The sequence below is a fragment of the Euphorbia lathyris genome, chromosome 8 (assembly GCF_963576675.1).
Source record: "Euphorbia lathyris chromosome 8, ddEupLath1.1, whole genome shotgun sequence".
NCBI lineage: Eukaryota > Viridiplantae > Streptophyta > Magnoliopsida > Malpighiales > Euphorbiaceae > Euphorbia > Euphorbia lathyris.
Genome location: NC_088917.1, coordinates 9,644,222 through 9,666,267, shown reverse-complemented (window position 1 = coordinate 9,666,267; position 22,046 = coordinate 9,644,222). Strand labels below are relative to the sequence as shown.

The 22,046-nt window shown below is 33.5% G+C and overlaps 1 long non-coding RNA gene across 1 annotated transcript; it reads left to right on the top strand.

Annotated features, from left to right (window-relative positions):
* Positions 1-5,827: 5,827 nt before the first annotated feature.
* LOC136203000 (uncharacterized) lies at positions 5,828-9,735 on the top strand. The gene is made up of 2 exons (XR_010674688.1): positions 5,828-5,960; positions 9,076-9,735. It is a non-coding gene; the product is annotated as an uncharacterized lncRNA (long non-coding RNA).
* Positions 9,736-22,046: the final 12,311 nt, after the last annotated feature.

The window sequence follows — 22,046 nt, the reverse complement described above, 5'->3', positions numbered from 1 at the left end:
GCACATCCCTTCCTCATAGGTTAGGATAATCTGCAAGAAATGACTGAATCTTTATCGCAATCATCATAGAAGGCTGCTCTTCATGTTGGAGTTTAGTGTTCTAAAGACAATTGTTTTAGGATATTAATATTAATGAATAAATTGTTTATTCGATCATTTGTTTAATCAGATATATAACATTAAAATGTAACTATATATAAAGGCACAAATCTTTCATAAAGAAAGTAACCCTAAGTTTATTTAAGTAGTTATAAAGTGTTCATACAAGCATGAAGTGAGACTGTACTTTATAATAGACCAATAGACTTAAAGTTAACCTAAATCAAGTAATATGTTATAGGGGTTGGCGTATTACTGTTGAGACTTGCATGTAATAGTGTTTTCTGTCGAGACAGAAAGCTGATCTTACAAGCTTTAGATATTCAGATATCTAGACAGTTACATGGATCCGGTGAAGGAGTTCATTAGGATTGGGACCCGACTTGAGATAACAGAATGGATTGATTTATCTAATGTGTCAACTGTTCATCTCATTGGTATTAGTAGGTATAACTGATCCTCAGACTCAAACATTCGTTAATTAGTGATTCTGGATTATGGAGTCTGATACTTTGATTCTGTGCGAGCACGATCCAACAGGTGAGAGTCTGGGGTGCGTGAGAGCAGGGTTGGGTATCACACAAAGTAATTGCAGAATAGTTAATGTCAGATTGAGCATTCGTCACTCCCGATAAGTGGGAGATATATCCAAATGGCCGCTTGTGGTGAATTGACTGAAATCCTTGCAATGTGATAGAGTTAAGAGTAGAAATGAATATTTCACTTAACTTATCTTTTCAGAGTGAATTCAACCTGTACAAGTAAAACCGGACTCTTCATTATATGTAACCTTGACGCGTTCCATGGTTATAAGGAATTGACCGACAGGATATAGTTGATGAAGGATCGTATTATACTATACCTAATGCAGAAAGGTTAACGTCAGTTATCAACCTGACTTCTTAATTGCTCTGGGGGAATATCATAGGTTCTGCTAGTAACAGCTCGCGACGGTATTCCGTTATATATATGTTGGAATTAATGTGATGAATAATTTCAAAGGATATATACGGCTAGTGGCAATAAAGAACCTAATGGGTCGCATATGGGACTTGGAATCGGAGGACGAAAATGTAATTAGTGAGACATGTATATATGGGCCGAAATTTGTATATTAATTAGGGGATAAATTAATTTGATTAATAATTATAATTTGATTATAGTTATGAATTAAATTAAAGGATTATCTGATAATATTAATTAGAAGTTTTTATGTGATTGAAACTCTAATTAATTATCCCTAACATTAATTAATTATTAATTTGATTAATAATAATTATCTAAATATAATTAGTTATTATTTAGATAATAGTAAAGTGATTATTTAATTATCTAATTAGGAATCCTATTCGGAATAAGATCCTAATTAATTAATTACCTAACACAACTAGCACTAGGGTTTTGAGAAGTCTATAAATAGACTCTCTAGCTTAGGAAATTCGGCCAACACAAAAGAATAAGAGGAGGAATCGTTCCGTCGTCGTCTCGGCTAATTTACTTTATTTCTTACTCCCTCTTTGATCTCGTATCGATTTCTGTTAGAGGCAATCATTGCAATTGCTATATTTTAAAGGTTGATTACTGATTAGTTTTGTTTTTCTGTGTTGAACAAAAACGTTCGTTGTTCATGGATTGATAATAAGAAGTTGTGGGCACGTCGTTTGCAACCGTAGATAGTTCTTCACCGAAGGTATTACTTTCTATCCCTCTTTATATGAAATAACAATTAACAGATCTTGGAAAAAGGAAATAGATAAAATTTTATTATTCCGCTACGCCTAGGCTTGTCTATTTTCCTACACTTCAGCCCACAGAATTTTATTCGTCGTTCTCTTCTCGACGGACTTATCAGTTTCAGAGGTTTTCTTAGGGTTTGGTCTTTTGGAAACCATGGCCATAAAAAATGAAAACTCGAGAAGAATAAGGAGTCGGAAGAAACACTTACACTTAAAGAAGGAATCACCAGGAAGAATTCCGACAAGAAGGCAATAGTAGTAAAGCAAAAGGTAAAAGAAACTCACTAAGAAACTCTCTTCCTTTTATAATGCCGGGAAGGCAATCGAAACGACGAGTCTTATCATTATTAGTATTGATTAAAGAAGCATTAATTGCTTTTGGCATGCCTCCTCAAAAATTGTGACACCATGACACATGGCGCACGAGGACAACCCGCCATCAACTCGAAAGACACCCAAGAGCACAAGAAAATGTACCCTGTCAGTTGCATTTATGGGCATTAAACGAAGGGTAAATCAACCATTAGGAGCTCGTATAAACTTCTCATCAGTCCCCCTATGTCTCAAAAATTCCAAAAGACATCAATATCAAATCCCCCTCATTCAACTTATCAAGAATCCTCAAGTGCAATGCTTCTTGAAGCCAATACTTTTTCATTTTAAAGAACGATAAATTAGACCCATGGGAGGGGGCACATTTGATATCATGCGAATATAACTCTGTCACATGATGCCTAAAAAGACCCGAATCAACTCTCGGAGAAAGAGCATGTGGCGCCTCTTCAGTTAAGTAGAGCAATACGACTGCGTATTAAGAACCTTGATTCTAAAAGTCTCACTAGACACAATCAAGGATCCAGTCATTACCACGATCACGCCTGACCTTGAAAATCACAGGCCTAGTAAGTTTGAGGAATATCAAACCCCGATATCTAGGCATACATTCACCTGTCAACAGTTGACACATAGCACGTCCCGCTCCTTAACTCATAACCGTAATCTACAATTCAATCACGATATAAATAGAGTAACCCCAGCTCAAGGTACATAAGTTCATTCATTCTATTAAATATACATTATAATTTCTAATTAATGATGGTGATCATCCTCCAGTCCTTTCATAAACTAACTTACGCATCGGAACATGTTAACCGAAAAACGACCACCTTAACCTTATTTTTGTGCAATCACAGATTGACATATAGGACTGTAATTGAGCTGAGCCGAGCTTTGGCTTGCTTAAGCTCGGCTCGCTATAAAATTAATGAGCTCGAGCCTGAGTCGAGTTTTGGCTTGCTCAAGCTCGGCTTAGCTCATTAGAAAATAAATGAGCTCGAGCCGAGCTTCAAGCTTGTTTCGAGCCAAAATCCTCATTTAACTTGGTTCATTAAGAAAATTATCTAACCATTAATTATTTGTGAGTAAATTGTTAATTATATTTACGAAGTTTGCTCGTAAATAGCTCTTTAATTGTCTACATAAACAAACTCACAAGCAAAGTTCTTGAATGAACAAGCTCACAAGCAAAGTTCGTGAATAAATAAACAAGATGCTAGCAAATAGTTCATCTATTACTCATTTATTATGTTTGTGAACGAACTCATCTAATAGCAAATGAAATAATATTAAGTTTAGATATGTGTGAACTAACACAAAACTATATAGTTTTCTACAAAACGAAAATCTGTTCATAAATGTTCTAATCGAGCCTGCTCGCGAGCTTTCAAGCCGAGCTTTGACTTGCTCAAGCTCAGCTTATTTACGAATCGAATCAGTAAATCGTGTTCACGAGCGGCTCATTTACAAATCGAGTCGAGTTTTTATCAAACCGACCACCGAATCTGTAACACCATGTTCCAATACCATGTAGATATTGTCCGCTCTGGTCCAATTCCAACACATTGGGCCTCACGGCTTTAAAACGCGTCTGCATGTATTGGATTCACATCTTACTAATAAGCCCCAATCACTCTCTCTCCACTTTCGATGTGGGATTCAGTTCATTCTTGTCCCCATCGCCATCCTTAAGACCGCTCTTGCTCAGGCCTTCTACCCCGGCGCCACCCACTTCGGACCGGGTCGTTACAGAACCGCTCATGAGCGACTCGGCTCATTTACTGCTAGAGTTGGAGATTCAACCACGTGACTTACTATATCAGCAGATATCAAAATTTTGAATTTTCTTCATTAAAAGTTTTACAATTTCTATGATACTGACCCCAATTTATGATGAGGAAGTGTCTGTTTCCTTAATAGAGAAGAGACTAAAATGCTACCACTTATTTGGTCTTTTGCCCTACAGTAAGATCAACGTAGAAGCCCTTTTCTCTAGGCATTAATTAGTGGTATCACAATAAGTCCTCATATTTTAATAATAGCCTATTTAATCCTTAACTTGTATTCTATTTAACAATTTAATCCCTTAATGAGGGACTAAAGTGTTTACTAATTCAAATATTTGAGGAATTAAAATATTGAATAGAACAAAAAATTAAAAACTGAACAATGTATTATTAAAATACAAAGACTAGACAGTATATTAGGTAAACATCTGAGGATTAAATAGTCCAAGTTGAATGTCATGAGAGTCTAATAAGGATTCAGATGAAAGCTAATAAGCAGGGGCAGAGATAGGGAGGGGCCCGGGGGGCCGAGCCCCTCCGACCACCAGAAACAACATGACCACGAGTAGTTTCGGTCTCACTGTCTCCATAAAATTTGAGGCTGTGGTGGTTCCGGCCCTTCTATTTTCAAGAAATAATGATCGGATGTTGAATTAGTACTCCAAAATTGGTCCGTTGGTCTTCTCTAAATCCAAAATTCCATTTTTTTGGTCTGTTAGGCTATCTCTAAATCCAAAATTATAATTTTTTAAGCCTGTTAGGCCCTCCTTAAATCCTAATTTCTATTTTTTTTTTACCTATAAGGCCCTTCTAAAATCCAAATTTCTAATTTTTTTGGCCTATTAGGCTCTCTCTAAATCTGATTTTTCTATTAGACACAATTTTTTTTTTACATGTTAAGAACCTTAAACACAATATATCTTAATTTTGAAAAGTTTTACATTGGTATTTAAAACTTGGTTCTTGACCACTCTGATTATAACATGTATATATACGAAAAAAAAGTTGAACAAGTTCAATTTAGCAATTTTTTTTACACACCATGTGTAAAATCGGCTCCCAACCGAACAATCCTGTATTCGCTAGTAGCTATCCGAGTGCCCTAGGACCACATGTTGGACGTTCGAGTAACAACTCATGTAGGCCAGCTCGAATGCCTAAGGGTCGCAAGGCTTGGATTCAAAAGGGGGCCAACAAACGATGGTTGAATGACGTGTGCGTAAGAAGGCCTAATACGGATAAATTCCTAAAATGGTGATACACGTGGAAGTTTCTTATTGGGTTAGCGATCTAGTAGGAAGAAACCCTCTAAAATCCTAAAAGGAACTATGAGAATTTATAAATAGAGAATTTAAAAGAGTCATCTAAGTACATGTTCAAAACTCTAGGCAATATTGCTTTCTTTTATCCTACAAATGAACTAACTTTGACATCGAAGTGTCAACACCAGACAATCGACACCTCTTTTTATTTTACAGGAATATATTCAGATGACAATGTGCACAAAATATTAAAATATATATCAAAGTTTTTATTTAGTCCCTAAATTTTTACCTAACACATTGTTTTAATCCTCATATTTGAATAATACTTTATTTAGTCCTTAACTTTTGTTTAATTTGATACCTTAGTCCATGAAATATTTAAATTATTAAACACGTTAGTACCTCTATAAGGGACTAAACTGTTAAATAGAATAAATTTTAAAAACTAAACAATGTGTTATTAAAATACGAGGACTAAACAATATGTTAAATAAAAATATAGAGACTAATAAATTATTTACCTTTTTATCTATGAGTCAATGGTATAATAAACTTGCATTGAATGTTCTAATATGAAAAATTAAATGTTTTTGTATAAATAGAAGTAAAGAGAGAAGTAGGAAGCACAAATATTGCAAAAATGAAAAGTTTGATGATGTTATGGCTTGTATTAGCAACAATCTTTATGGCTTCACCATCTTCAATACTTGCTCGACAATTACTCAGTGATGATACTGGTAAGAATATTCATTTAATCATCTATAAGTTTTTTTTTAATTACTTTTCAACGCGTAACGAAGCGATTCTTGCGGTGTTTTAGCTGAATTTGATTTTCACTGTTATTTATATGGATTTAGGGGTGTTTATGTGTCAATCCAATAGTTATTGGATCAAAAAACCAATCTAATTCAGTAAAAGAAGGAATCCATGGATTAGTTGTAAATAACAAACCCAATCCGTAGATAGAGTTGGATTGGATTGGTTATTAACGACCAACCCAAGATCAATTTCACCCAAACCTATTTTTTAGCTAGATTTCAAATAAACCAATCAATTATACGCCAAATCTAAATTTTTCAATAAAAAGGGAAGAAAACGTGAAAACACACACAAAAAAAAAACAAATAACGGGAAAAAATGTGACAAACGGGAAAAGGCGTGGAGAACGAAAAATGAAAAAGATGGTAAACTCACAAGCGGAAAACGCAGGAAACATGTAAATGGAAAAAAATGCGGTGTTATAAACTCTAGTATTTTCGTTTTCTTTTTCTTATACTGTATCTTAAAGGTATTTCAAAATTAAACAATAATTAGTTAATTCAAAAGAAAAATTTAAATTCAATTTAATGTGAAATTGGATAATTAATTGAATATTCCTAGTTAATTCAAATGGAAAGTTGAATTTCAATAATTAGTCAAATTTGATGAAAGCAACAAATTCTTAGAAAACTATGGGTTTTACGTCGTGACGATTAAATTTTTAAATTGAAACAGTTAACGAACATCGTATGCTATATAATTCTTGCACAAGAGCTCTTATTTGCATTTATTTTTCACTTTTCTCCATTTTTTCTGTTCTTTACGTTTTTCTATTTTTGCTTTTTTCACGTTTTCTTTTTTTCTATTTTTTCATATTTTTCAGTTTTTCACGTTTTTCCATTTTTCACAAACTATTATCGAGTCATTTCTCTAGCCATCAAAATCTTACCATTTCTTTAAGGGTTAAGGTGCAAAAATACCCCTAACGTTTTTTATCAGAGGCAATTTTACCCCTAACGTCTAAAATGGTGCAATTTTACCCCTAATGTTGGAAGTCAAGAGCAATTTTACCCTTAACGTTGATAAATTGGATCAATTTGAGAAATAATTCATCAAACTGCCTCTCGGTCACGAATCTTGTCATCTACACTTCATACATGCATTAGTTTATCAGTAACAAATCACAAACATATGTTGGGATGTGAAAAAAATAAGAAAAAATATTAAAAATATAATGTCTTTTGTACGAATTAGATAAAAAAAATTCAAAAAATTCACCGAATTTATAAATATTAATCTCCAATTTTATTATTAAATTACAAAAAACATTATATCCTTTTTTTTAAAACAAATTGATATGCAATTGGTGCAAAATAAAAAAAATGACTGTATTTTATAATAGTGTCTGAAATTGATCCAATTTATTAACGTTAGTGGTAAAATTGCTTTTTGCTACAAACTTTAGGGGTAAAATTGCACCATTTTAAACGTTAGGGGTAAAATTACTCCTGACTCAACACGTTAGGGGTATTTTTGCACCTTAACCCTTTCTTTAAGGTTTAGTTTAGTTTGGTTAATAACCAGTTAAATTAACCAATCCATATGAAATAATATATTGGTTTGATTATAACCAATCCAATGAAACAAATAAATTAGTATACTAGCTAATTTTGGGTTGGATTAGATTGGATTGGGCTTGGGTCACTAGATCGGATAGTTTTTTTAACACCTCTAGATGTATCAATATATAAGCTTACTCGCAAATATCCTTTCGTGCTCTTGATACTTCTTTGCTCCTAGATTAGAGATAAAGGTGAATATAAACTTCAAAAGTCGGGGGTGCCAAAACACCCTCGCAGGGGACGGGGTTAGGGCCCGTTTGAGTACCTTGTGGTTTTATGATTTTTCTTTTATACATAGGAAATTACCTCTTCCTTGCATGTAAATGCAGAGGAAGTTTCAGTCAGTCATAAGCTTTTATTTAACAAATATTTGAATTATTAAATAATTTAGTCATTCTATAAGAGGTTAAACGATTGAATAAAATAAAAAATTAAAGACTAAACAGTGCATTATTAAAATAAAAAGACTTAACGGTCTATTAAGTAAAAATATAGGGACTAATAAATTATTTATCCAATTTTTTTAGGTAAAACACTAAAATAAATAAATTTAAAACTCATAAATCACGACAATAACACCATCTCTTAGTGAATCTTGAATCTGTCATTGCCCAGCCACCCCATGTCTCCGCCTCTAATTAGAGATACACTCGTACCCTTAAAACTTTATAACCAAGACTACTGTTTTACATATAGATTAGTGATACTCCTCAAACAAGATCAATTTTACTCATATGTAATGGAAAATTTAAATGGCTTGGTTTTTCTGTTACTTAATTATTACATCAGTACTTTTAAATATTAATTATGTCTACCAATTAAGGTTGATTTGAGTGGTTAAGGGCTTTAAGCTGCTTAATCTAAATTGAATAAGTGTTTAACATTTTAATTTAAGTGATTAAGTGGGTTATCGAATAAGATCTAAGTCTGACACGTGTAAGTTAATCACACGTAATTTTTTTTGTCAAAGTTTCTAATTTTTTTTATTGTGTTACTCACGCAGTTGTAAACAACAAGCCAAAATATACAAAATTATTTCAGTTGATCAATAAACTTGTTTGATATGTCCTATATGACAGTTAAAATAATTATCAAATAAGTCCGTTCAACTTCTACTTTAAGTAGAGATAAAGTGATTTTGTTTGGAAACATTAAATGTAAATTTGTATCATTACAAGAAAAAAGTGTTTTAAAGGCGGGCTTTACAGGCAGAAAATTTTTTGCGCCTGATTACCGATGAAATAACAGCAAATTGTTTTTTGCTGCTCATCACTTATGGAACAGGTGCGGAATAAATTTTCGATTGTGAATTCTAATCTTACCAACGAAACAGGTATGGATAAATATGTACTTCGCTAAAAATGATCCGAATAAATTTGAAAACTATCCCTATACTTGATTTATTTATTATTTTGCATATGGTAAATAAGGTTTATGTGATTAAAATCGTATATTGACATTTATGTTGTAGGAGAGGCACCGATAGAATGCGAGCCAATCGGACAGCAAAGCGTCATTAGCTCCGACGACTTAGTTAAAAGAGGAACTCCACCGGCACCTTGCTCTTCTTCTCTAGAAGTTCCATGCACAGGATGTTAACTATTATAATATTAATGTAATACATAATATTTTGATATTATGTTCTTATAAGCATTAAATTATACATTTAAAATAATCTTCGTGCTTTTCGCTGATTTGTAAATAGGTATTTGTGTTTTTTTTTTTTGTTACAAAAGGAGGATTGAGGTCTTCTTCCGTTTGCAAAACCAAAAATTTTAGGTTTACACTGTCAATTTGACTGTTGATGAACTGAAAATAGAAAATCTAAAAACGGATGATATTCTAAACAACGCGTTGAGCTCATTTAAGTGTTGTTTGGTTAGGAGAGTGAAAATTAATGTTTAGAGAGAAAGCTCCAAAAAATGATGATTATTGGAATTTTCTATTTTGAGGTTATCAACGGTCAAAATAACAGTATAAGCGAAAAAGTCATTGATTGGTTTACAAACTGGCGAGAACCTTAATTTTCTTTTTACAACAAAAAGATTCACCAGCACTCATTTACAAAGCAATGAACACACATTATTTTTGAAATTATTCCTAAATTATAATTATAAAAAATTACTATTAATTCGCACTGATGTGAAAAATAAATAATTACAATGAGAATCAGATTTTATTTTCGATTGAACCAAACCGAATTCTGTAAAATAGTATTAATTTCCGAATTTGATTATCATTTCCATTTTGATTTTAATTCTATTACATGAAATTATATTGTCACACAACATATATATCCATATATTATGGTGTAATTTTTCCAAATGTCAGACAATCCACACATTTCAATAGTTGAAAAAAAAGTAAATTATATTAAAGATACCTGAAATATATCTCAGTTCACACTTTGGTACTTAGATTACATTTTGTTTCAAAAATATATTCCAAATATGAATAACCGGACAATTTAGTATTTTTAAAAAGCACTAACCAGCCGATTCAACTTTGACCATTTATTTGACTACTTTTAAGAAGTTGACCATTTGTATGAATTTTTTTAATTAAGAATTAAAAAGACTCACTTTCTCTCTCCTTTAAATCTATCTCTCTATTTTGTTTCTTTCTCTCTCCTCAAATCTGTTTCTCTCTCTTTTTTTTCACTCCTCAAATCTGTCTATCCTCAAATCAACAAGGTATTCAAGTTTCCGTGGGCATTTAGCAATTGAAAAATAGACTATTTAAGTGTATGATAGTCTTTTCAGGTTAGTAAATGTAAAGTGGGATCCATTATTTGTTTGCAAGTGGTCAAATAGTCATGACCAGTCATTTACCAAAGAAACGAATTTAAATTCCAATCACTTATACTTGGGGTATATTTTTTGGACAAAATGTAATTCAGATACCAAAATGTGAGCTGTGGTATAATTTAGGTACCTTTGGTGTAATCTACTCCAAAGTTACTTACCAATTTTAGATACTGATTTTCAATCGGTCTCTAATTAAAAACTAAAGTGAATTATTCCAATCTACTTTATATCTACTTTATACATAATTTTCGCTACCGGAAAATGAATCATTTTGGAATGTGATGGTTTTATCGCGATTCAAGTTCTATGAGGCTATCACGTGAGATATGTTGAAGAATGAATTAAAGGAAGACCAGACAAGTGAGGGACAATAGAATCTCCCATAAGAGTTTATTTAAGCTCTACGTTTCAAAAGGATGGTAGTATTAGACTTATGTGAATGTTGTTTGTAAGGTTCGGGATTGAAGTTCTTCACATTCGAACATATTATTCGAACGTTCAGGGTCAAAGAGATTACATATGGCTCGTGGTGAAAAAGGAATAGGATTACTACATGAGTTTTTATCGCGAAAGATAAAAATAGAATTGCCGATAAGAATTTTAGTTAATGTTATGTTAAGTCCAGGGTAAGAAGCTTCTAAAAATAGGTAAAGAAAAGACCACGACAAAAAAAAAAGACATAATTTATAATTTCTTTTAAAACTTACTTTAATTTTTTAATTTTCACATAAATACATAAAATTAGTCTCTAAATATCCATATTATTCAACCAATTATTTACCTATCTAAAAGTATAACTCAATCTAATATTAAGGTATAAAGTCTAGAAATTTTAGATACGGATGTGATGGCAACATTTGGTAGCCCATTCCTCCAAACTTTTTAGGTACATAACTATGCTACGCTTTCTAGTGAATCCCTTTTCAGTCGGTATCATTTGAATCCCACTAAAATGAATTCACCATTTTCTCCAAATCAGTCCACAATCTATCGGGAATAAAAAATACGCTCATTGCATTAGAGGGCAATGACTGAATTACTGATTTTAACAAAATTTCCTTGCCAACTTGCGAAAGAAACTTGGACTTCTAATTTCGCATTTTAGGAACTAAACATATCCTCCATGTAGCTACACACTTCAATTTTACTCCGGCCAATGACGTGTGGGAGTCCAAGATACTTCCCTGGGGAAGACTGCTACACAACTCCAAGATACAAGCACAACTCATCTTTAAGGTCCTCGTTACGATTTATTTCTACTAAAAGGAAATAGATGATTTAGTAAAATTGATCTGTTAACCTGGTGCCTTTTCATACTGGGTAAAATAATTTCCAATTTCCGCTCTTTCAGCTCTTGAGGCTCCAAAGAACATACAACTGTCATCAACGAAGAACAAGTGGGATATTAGGGGAGCCGTGGTGGCAACATTACATCCATGTATTAGCACCGAATTCTTGAGATTGGATAGACTACCAGAGAGTCCTTTTGCACAGATTAAAAAAAAAGATAGGGACTGATAGGGTCCTCTACCAATAACCCATCTGCGGAGTTATTGGGCTGATCACATGATTACCATTCACTCTTTTATGTGTTATTCTTTTTATTTAATTTTTAGATTATTTTCACCAGGATTAAAACATTAAAACTATGATCATGTTTGATAAATAAAAAAATCGCTTAATTGAATAAGTTCAGTACTTATTTCTTTTAAATATGTTTGATAACTGAAATTTTTTAACTACTTAAATTATTCAGTTAAGTTGAAAATCACTTATTTTGATAAGTCAAAATATTTAATTTAAAATTTTAAGTTCAATATTATCAACTAATATTTTTATATTCAGTAGTTATAGGATAGAGGTTAAAGATAAATATTTAGATAATTATTTGAGTATTCATATATGTATCTTATTGTAATAAAATGTGATTGTTATTATTATTTACTGCAGTAAAATGTACAGTGAATTCACTATTTCATGATTATTTTATTAATTTTTCTGTATTTTTATTGGTGTTTTTTTGAAGTATTTCTGTGGTGTTTATGTATTTGGGCTGGATTGGATTTCCTGAAAGTGCTTTATGGATTGGGCCTGTTGGAATTGATTCACTTTTGAAAATAAATTTTAAGTATAATTTTATATTTTATTTTGCTCATTACAAATAAAAAAAATCAGTCATTTTTTTTGCTTAAACCCTTGAAACCCGCACATATATCTGATCATGACTAAAAACTTGTTAAGAGTAGTGGTGAATCCATGATTACTTGGTTGGGAGGTCAATTTTATACATGCGTTAGCAAAATTTTTTTTTTTTTTGCTAAATCGAACTTACTCATGTTTTTTTTTGGTATATATACGTGTTATAATTTGAATGATTAAGAATCAATTTTTAAGTATTAATGTACAATTTCTTAAAGTTAACCTAGATTTCGTTTAGGAAGGGCCGAACAGGTAAAAGAATTTAAAAATTTTGATTTGAGAAGACCTATCATGCCAAAAAAAATAATAATTTTGATTTAACGAAGGCCTAACAGGCCAAAAAAATTAATAATTTGAATTTAAGGAGAACCTAATATGCCAAAAAAAAATTAGAAATTTAGATTTACCTAATAGGTCCAAAATATCAAATTTTGAATTTTAGACACCCCTAACACTTAATGGGCCATCTTAGGGGGCTAATTCAACACCCCGATAATTTTTATTTTTTGCGACAGGAGGGTTGAAACTACACGGGATCAAAGTGGTTCTGACGGCTGGAGGGTTCCGAGCCTCCCAGGACCCCCTGTCTACGCCCATGGTTAAGGGAGATATAATTCTAACATACGCAAGCAATTTAATTTAGCTTTTATTTATTGTTCGGCTAGACCCAATATTGAATTTGTGAAAAAACCCAAGTCTTTGTCAAATAGAGTGGTAAGTATCCCACATTGCTTTCAAAACAGTTGGTGGAGGTATTTATAAAGGTGGTCTCACACACTTTGGTGTGGTGTAAACTCTATAATTTTTTATTGAAAAAAATTAATAATATTTATTATTATTATTATTTAATAAATTCGGTATTTATTTTTTATTAATTATTTATAATTAATTATTTATATTCGGAATCAATCTTTCGTAACGTCTATATTTTTTTATCGTGTCTTTCTCTGAAAGCAACTTAATCTGTGACTCTACCCATTTTTTGTTCGATCATTTTCTGTGTTTTCCAGTTCATGTTCTAACATTTATTGTCTCTATTTAAATCTAAAACCACCTTTAATTAACAATTAAATGAGAAAATGGCGGAGGAGGAGGGATTCAGACCTGGGACATAAGGAGAGTGAAGCACACGCAAATGCATTACCGCTGGAACACTTACTTTAGTTTGTTCATTATACAATTCTTTTATTTATATATTATTAAGTGCCTTTGATGCTAAAAAAAATCAAATACTATAACTTTTAAATAAAAATATATTATATATTTTTAATAAAATTTCATATTAATATTTTATTTATATAAGAAAATATATTTTTTAAAACATACATTAGAACATATATTTTAAATTTTAGACCACGAACTATAAAGTTTAGAACATACGTTATGAAGTAGGATAGAAATAATATATTTTCTAATATATTAAATATATTCTATATTTTTCTATTTTATTTAATATATTTTTTTCGATTTCTATATATTTTATATAGAAATCGAATAGAAATAGAATATATAAGCAAGAAATAGAAAACTATACCAAATGCTAAAAAAAATACTAAACCTAAATAAAAAAAACAACTACTAATAAATACATAAATATACTAATAAATAAATACTAAATATAAAGAGACTAAATAGAAATCTAAAGAGATCGCTTTTATCTTATTCGAAACGCCTTGTGATCTTCAACCAATTCTGCGCTTCAATATAATTTCCGGGAGTAAGCGCCATGGCTTGTTTCCAATACTCCGCGGCTTGATTGAACCAAGCCTCCGCAATTTCAGAATCTCCCTGCCGGATGGCCTGTTCTCCTCGGTCAGAATAGGCGAGCAAATTCCTTCCATTAGAACCGTACTTGAGAGTTTCCTACCTCATACAACTAGGGGTTGTCTGGTTTTTCCTGCCATTTTTTCTGGTTTGCTGTTCTGTTTCATATCGTGTCTTTCTGGTGTGTTGATTTGCGACTCCGGCTCTACAATTGGCCGTCCTGTTCCAGCGACTCCGGATCTGCTACGGTTTGTTTCGGTTTCGCCTACGACTCTAGTTTTCAAGGTTTTGTCTAGTTTTTTCTGCCGCTTTGTTCTGTTTCTTGTTCTGTTTCTCGTCGTGTTGAATTGAGTCGCGATGACTGAGGCAATTGGTGGTCTCCTTAGTATGATGAATCTGTCGGAGAAGGAGGAGGAGATTCTAATTGTTGAATCTAGTTCATCGGCGGATAATGGTAATAATTTACGATTGGCAGGGAAACTCTTATCTTCCAAACCTATGAACCTAAAGGCTATGGCTAATGATTTTAATAATATATGGAAAACGAATAAGGGTTTTAAATTTAGCAATTGTGAAGACAACACTTTTATGATTGAATTTCAATCTGTTCGGGATAAAGAGCGTGTTCTACATGATTCACCATGGCATTATGATCGAAATCTCGTTATTATTCGGTCGTTGGAAGGGATTGAAGTCTTATCGGAAATTGATTTTTCATACTGCAGTTTCTAGGTGCGTTTGTATGATATTCCCCTTTCTTGTCGGTCGGATAAGACTATTACTCAAATAGCAAGCCATATTGGAGAGGTGTTATCAACCGATGTGAACAATTTAAAGAGTTGGATTCCTTTCCTTCGGGTTTGAGTAAATATTGATGTTAGCTGACCTTTACTATGAGGAGTCAAAATTCGGACCGAAGGAGGTACTGATCGGTGGGTTAGTTTTAGATATGAAAAGTTGCCAACTTTTTGTTATGATTGTGGGATAATAGGACATGTTCATGAGGATTGTGAAGCTGGTATCTCTAGAAGAGAGGATGGTTTGTGGCACTTTGATCCAATGCTCCGGGCGACTCCGTCAAAAATTAAAGAAGTAGAATGTGGAGTTAAAGTCACATGGGAGGCAAGTAGGCATAATGGCGAATCAGGTGATAATTTCTCTGGTTCTTCAATAAAAAAAAGATTGTTTCAGAATAATCGTGTGTCTGATACAGATGAGGGATCTTCTTCCGTTAGCTACACTCCAAATGCTAATAGAGTTTCAGGAAAACAAATTCAGAATACTATTCCATCTATTTCTGTTGTGGATGGGACTATAACAAGGAACTCTAATATTGATCAACATCAAAATATGGTTGCCACGGTTACAACATCTGAAAAGCAGACCCATTTGGCCATGCCAACAACATTAGATGGGGATGGGGCGGTGGTAGGGAACATCCTGATTAATCAATCTCCATGCTTGAATGTTGTTGATGCCCCTGATTGCCTTGGTTCTACTGTAGTGATGGTGCCAAAACAAAGACGAGTTAAATTAAAAAAGTTAGCTCGTGATAGGATTCAGGAAAGAGTGTCTGGTGAAGATAATCAGATTGGTTCGGGAAAGCAGAAACGCTTATATTCTGATATGGAAGGAATAAAACCTGATTTGGATGAAAACAAGCTAAGTAGAATGAATACTGACTGTGACCAGAGGTTGGAGGCTCTTAAGGGGCCCCACCCTATGTAATGAAAATCTTAAGTTGGAACGTCCAAGGTTTGGGCAATCCGTGGACGTTCCGTGCCCTTAAGGACCTCTTAAGGGTTAATTGTCCTGATGTGTTCTTTCTGATGGAAACTAGAAAAAGAAAGAACGAGTCTAGTTTTTTTATATTCGGCTTTTTCTGATTATAATTTTTTTTATTGTTCATTGTTGGTTTGAGTGGAGGACTTATCTTGGGATGGAAGAAAAATTTGGATATTACTATATGCCGCTTTTCAAACCATTGTATTTATTTCCATGTAAACCAAGACTCAATGATATGGAGGGGCCTTGGTATTTATGGATGGTCGCAAGGTCATATGAAAAAATATACGTGGGAATTAATTGATTTTTTGGGATCCCTGGACCCGCACCCCCTCATTACTTTTGGGGATTTCAACGAGATTATGTGGAGTTCGGAAAAAGAAGGGGGACGAATTAGAGATAACAACTCAATGGCTGCATTTCGTGAATGCATTGAAGGATGTCATTTGTTGCATTTTGATAATTCGGATTCTACCTTTACTTGGTATAATCGACAGTCTGGAGAGGAGGCAGTGTGGGAAGTTTTAGATCGATTTTTGGCTACGGCGGAGTGGCATCGTTTATTTCCAAATACAGCGGTACAGGTGTTGTCGCGTGTCTGCTCTGACCATAGTCCACTTTTGCTCAAAACTGAGGTCCAGATGACTTGTTCCCGGAGTAGACGACATCAATTCCGTTTTGAAAATATGTGGATTAAAGAGGCGGGTTGTCGTGCCGTTATCAAAGATTCTTGGGCATCCTCTGCTGAGGGTGCTAAACCTTTCAGTGAAAGACAATAATATTTAACTAAGCAGTTAATTCACTGGAATCGGACTGATTTTGGGTCTATTGCTACTCAAATTAAATCATTGACTGCTGAGCTTGGCGTATTACAATCTAATTCGAATCCATCTGCTCGTTTAGCTGAGTTAGAACTGAGTGCAAAACTAAGAGAGTTGTTGAATAAAGAAGAAATTATGTGGAAGCAGAGGGCCAAAACTGAGTGGTTGAAGGAGGGTGATCGTAATACCGCGTATTTTCATGCGAAAGCATCTGCTAGGCGGCGCAATAATTCTGTTAAAAGAATTAGAAATTCTCGTGGGGAATGGGTGGCAGATCAAACTAGAATTGCTACGGCTATTGCTGATTATTTCCAGGAATTATTTACCTCTAGTAATCCAACGAATGGGGTAGCTTTTGTGCAAGCATCGGATGCAAATCTTTCGACTGATGATCGACTTCTTCTTGATGCGCCATTTACAGGGGATGAGGTTTTAGTGGCTCTTAAACAAATAAATCCTACAAAAGCCCCGGGCCCGGAGGGAATGTCTTCTGGTTTTTATCAAAACTTTTGGGATGTGGTGGGTCAAGACGTGATACAATTGGTGTTAAACTGTCTTAATAATGGAATTATGCCCTCTATGCTTAATCATACAACTATTGCACTTATTCCCAAAGTTAAAAATCCCGAGGAAGTAAAAGACTTTCGTTCTATTGCACTTTGTAATGTGCAACTTTAGCTAATCGTTTGAAGCAGGTCTTACCTAGTCTTATCCATGGATCTCAAGCTGCTTTTGTACCGGGCCGTTTAATTACTGATAATGCCATTATTGCTTTTGAATCCTTTCATAGTATGCAGGGTCGAATGAAGGGGAGGAAAGGTCATTTTGCTCTTAAATTGGATATGAGTAAAGCTTATGATCGGGTTGAGTGGAGTTTTTTGCGGCTCATGCTAGTTCAAATGCAATTTCCTGAGAAATTCATTGATCTCATTATGCTCTGTGTATCCTCTGTGACTATGTCTGTTAGAATTAATGGGTTTTTCGAAGGTTTTATCAAGCCTTCAAGAGGATTACGGTAGGGAGACCCTATCTCCCCTTATCTTTTTTTAATATGTGCTGAGGGACTTTTCTGCTGCTATCAGAAAAGCGGAATCGCAGGGACGGCTACATGGTGTCAAGCCTAGTAGGAATGGACCCAGTATATCACATCTTTTTTTCGCTGACGATTCTCTTATTTTTGGTAAAGCTGTTCTGCAGGAGGCTTTGACTATTTCCACAATTCTTAAGCAATATGAGGGTGCTTCAGGGCAGATGATCAATTTTGAGAAGTTGGAAATTTTTTTCAGTAAAGGAGCTGATCCCGAGTTAAAGACCTCTATTCTTGAGTTATTCCAGGTAAAGGAGACAAGGGGCTTACCTAAGTATTTAGGGCTACCAACTATCATTGGAAGATCGAAAAAGGCAGTCTTTGTTTCCATTAAAGAGAGAATCCTGAGGCGTCTCGCGGGATGGAAAGAGAAATTATTATCTCTGGGAGGCAAGGAAATTTTGATTAAAACCGTAATTCAAGCTATCCCACAGTATGTTATGTCTTGTTTTTTGCTACCTGATTCATTCTGCTTGGATATTCAATGAATTATTAATCAGTTTTGGTGGGGTGGCGATTGTGATAAACGCCCATTGTATTGGCTAACATGGGAAGTTATATGTAAATCCAAAGAGGAGGGTGGTCTGGGTTTTCGCTGGTTAAAGTCCTTTAATCTTGCACTATTAGCTAAACAATGCTGGAGAATTTTAAAATCTCCGAATTCACTATGTGCTCGAGTTCTAAAAGCCAAATATTTCCCACACTCATCTTTATTAGAAGCTTCGTTGAGTTCAAATCCGAGTTATTTTTGGAGAGGCATTCGGGAAGCGAAGGGGCTTATTGAAAAAGGACTGTTGTGGCGGGTTGGAAATGGTGATCAGATCCGGGTATGGAAGGATAATTAGGTACCCAGTCTTAATACGAAACATCCTTTAATTTGTCTTAATTCCCCTAGACCTGAGCGGGTGTGTGAATTAATTTTACAGGAACGTTGTGAATGGGATAAAGAAAAGTTATCACGGTTTTTTTCTGAGTCAGATCAAAAGGAAATTCAAAAAATTATATTAAGCTTTCGACAACCGGAGGACTCATGGTTTTGGGGATATACAAGGTCTGGGTTGTTCTCGGTTAAATCGGCTTATTATTTGGCGTATAAATGTCGAACTTCTGCTGCTGATTGTCCGTCGTCTTCCACCTTACGGGTATCAGGTTTTTGGAAGAAGCTTTGGATTGCTAATATACCTTTGAAGGTCCGGCATTTTATCTGGAAGCTAATTCACAATATTTTGCCTACTTTTGCTGCTTTGGCTAATCGCAAAGTACCTTGTGCTGAAACATCCCCTCTCTGCGGTTCTCAATTTGAAGATGCTCTCCATGCGGTTAAGCTTTGCAAGAATAATCGAGAGGTGTGGCGTGCTGCAGAGTTACCACTGCGCATTGACAAAATTGAGGCTTCAGATACCTTTTCCTGGATTCAGCTATGTTTTGAAAAGTTAAATTCTTTCCAATTTTCCCTTGCTGGTTGTATTATGTGGTGACTATGGTACCGGCGTAACAAATTCATTCATGAAAATCGGTGGATTGATGATGACGTCCTTCTGACTAGTGCGAATAAATCCATGACGGAATGGCAGCCTAGCACTAGAGATACTTCTCTTTCAATTCCTGTTGCTATGGCCTTTGACCCTTATAAAATATGGCATCCTCCCCCGCGAGGCGTTACAAAAATTAATTGTGATGCTTCAATTGGGATTAATGGCTGTATTGCAAGGGTTGGGTTAATAGCGCGGGATGAGGAGGGTCAGATCCTTGCCTCAACTGGTATTCCGATTAAACCGTGTGACTCTATGGAAGAGGCTGAACTTCAAGCGATTATGGCTGGATTACAAATGGCTCGGGATTGTTTTTTTCCCCATGTTTGCATCGAGTCTGATGCTCAATCTGTTATTCACACTCTATTAGGTATTCGTTTACCTACTTCTACTCTGAGTCTTTTGTATGAGGATGTTCTTTCTTTTAGTACAGGTTTTGCATCATGTGCTTTTACTTTTATTGATCGTGAAGGTAATGAACCGGCCCATCAGTTAGCTAAATGGGCTAGGGACCTTACGTTTCCATTGGTGTTCATGGAGGATTGTCCGGCTATTATTTGGAATTCGGTTTGTACTGATGTTTCTCGTTTAATGATATAATATATGTTTTCATTCAAAAAAACATACGTTATGTTTTTTCGAACATGCGTTATGTTTTCCCGAACATGATTTATAAATTATATTATAGAACAAATGCAAAAATGATCCATATATCTACTGATTTTTTTAGAACATTATGCTTAATTTTTGAAACACAAACTATAAATTTTAGAACATACGTTATGTTTTTTAAAACATATGTTATGTTATTTAGAATACGAGTTATAAATTATATTATAAAACAAATGCAAAAATGGTTCATATATTTACTGGTTTTTTTAAACATTATACTTAATTTTTAGAACACAAATTATAAAGTTCAAACATATGTAACAATATTTAGAACATCGTCCTTAATATTTTAAAACATAAATTACAAAAATATAGATGAATTAAATAAATAAGAAATTGGAGCATGTTTTTGGATTTTTTTTCTATTAATAATTCATTGTTATGCACATTTCTTTTTTCCTATTAATAATGCATTATTATGCACATTTAATCGATATTAATAAGTGTATGCGTCAAATATTAAACAATAGAAGCTATTAGCACAGTAGTATATTAAGCAGCGCACATGACTTAATATACAAGAGAAACAATTATCTCAATGGTAAGTAGTGTGAAGTGTAGATGAAGGTGCCTAGGTTCAAAACAATTATCTTAATATACATTAGCTGTTAGCTGATTACATTAGCTGATTTGACTAGCTGATTTGATTAGCTGTTTGTGTAGACCTGTTTGGTAAAAATTAGCTGATTGATAATAGCGGTTTGTGCAAAAAGACGAATAAGGGCATTAATTTTGGCGCAGGAGAAGAGGGAGTCTATCTATTAGGGTTAAAGAAGTCCATTAATTTTAATATTGCAAAACGCTGATTAAAAAAACTCATTTTAAGAGCTTTTTCTAAATTAGCGTTTTCATCCCAAAACTCTCTCCCAAACCTCTCTCCACCAAACACTTCAATTAGCGGTTTCAATGATCAAACCTTTAAAGTTGGTCAAAACCGCTCTTTTTATCCTAAAACGCTCTTTACCAAACAGGGTCTTACGGTCCGCATAAAATTATTAATATTTACTGTACTTTTATTTCGGAATCAAATTTAATATTTTTCCGAAACTTGTCAAAAGATTGAGAATTCAAATTTTATCCATATCCATAGGAAATTAATGGACATTCCAAAAAGGGAACAGTTTCTTCCATTAATTAGCATAACCTAACAGTTTAATTTTTCCCATTAATTAATTAAATTACTTCATTAACTCCTTTCACACCTTTTAATAAATAAAAGTATAAGATACAAAAAAAAAAATGCAACTAATGTTTACAGACAGAAGTAATTTTACTCTAACGTCTAAAATGATATTTCCTCTGTTTCATTTTATTTGTCTTTTAAGGTTTCTACACATATTAAGAAACATATTAATTAGCCTAAAAAATAGTTAAATATTACCTTATTACCCTCTTGTAATTAATGCTAAAATTTCTTTACAAATTTCTTTCCTTTTATTATATGAGGACAAAGTTGAAAAAAACACATTTAATGCTCATTGAAAAATATAAAACGTCAAATAATTTGAAACAAATTTTTTTTCTCAAAACGACAATTATTATGAAACGGAGGGAGTACAATTTTATACTTAACATTGGTAGTCTAAAGTCATTTTACCCCTAATATTGGTAAGTGGGTCAATTTCAGATATTATTATAAAATACATATTTTGTTCTTTATTTTGCACCAATTACATATTAGTTAGTTCTAAAATATATTTCATATTTACGGTGATTTAATAATAGAATTGGAGATCAATATTTATAAATTTAACGGAATATTTGAATTTTTCACC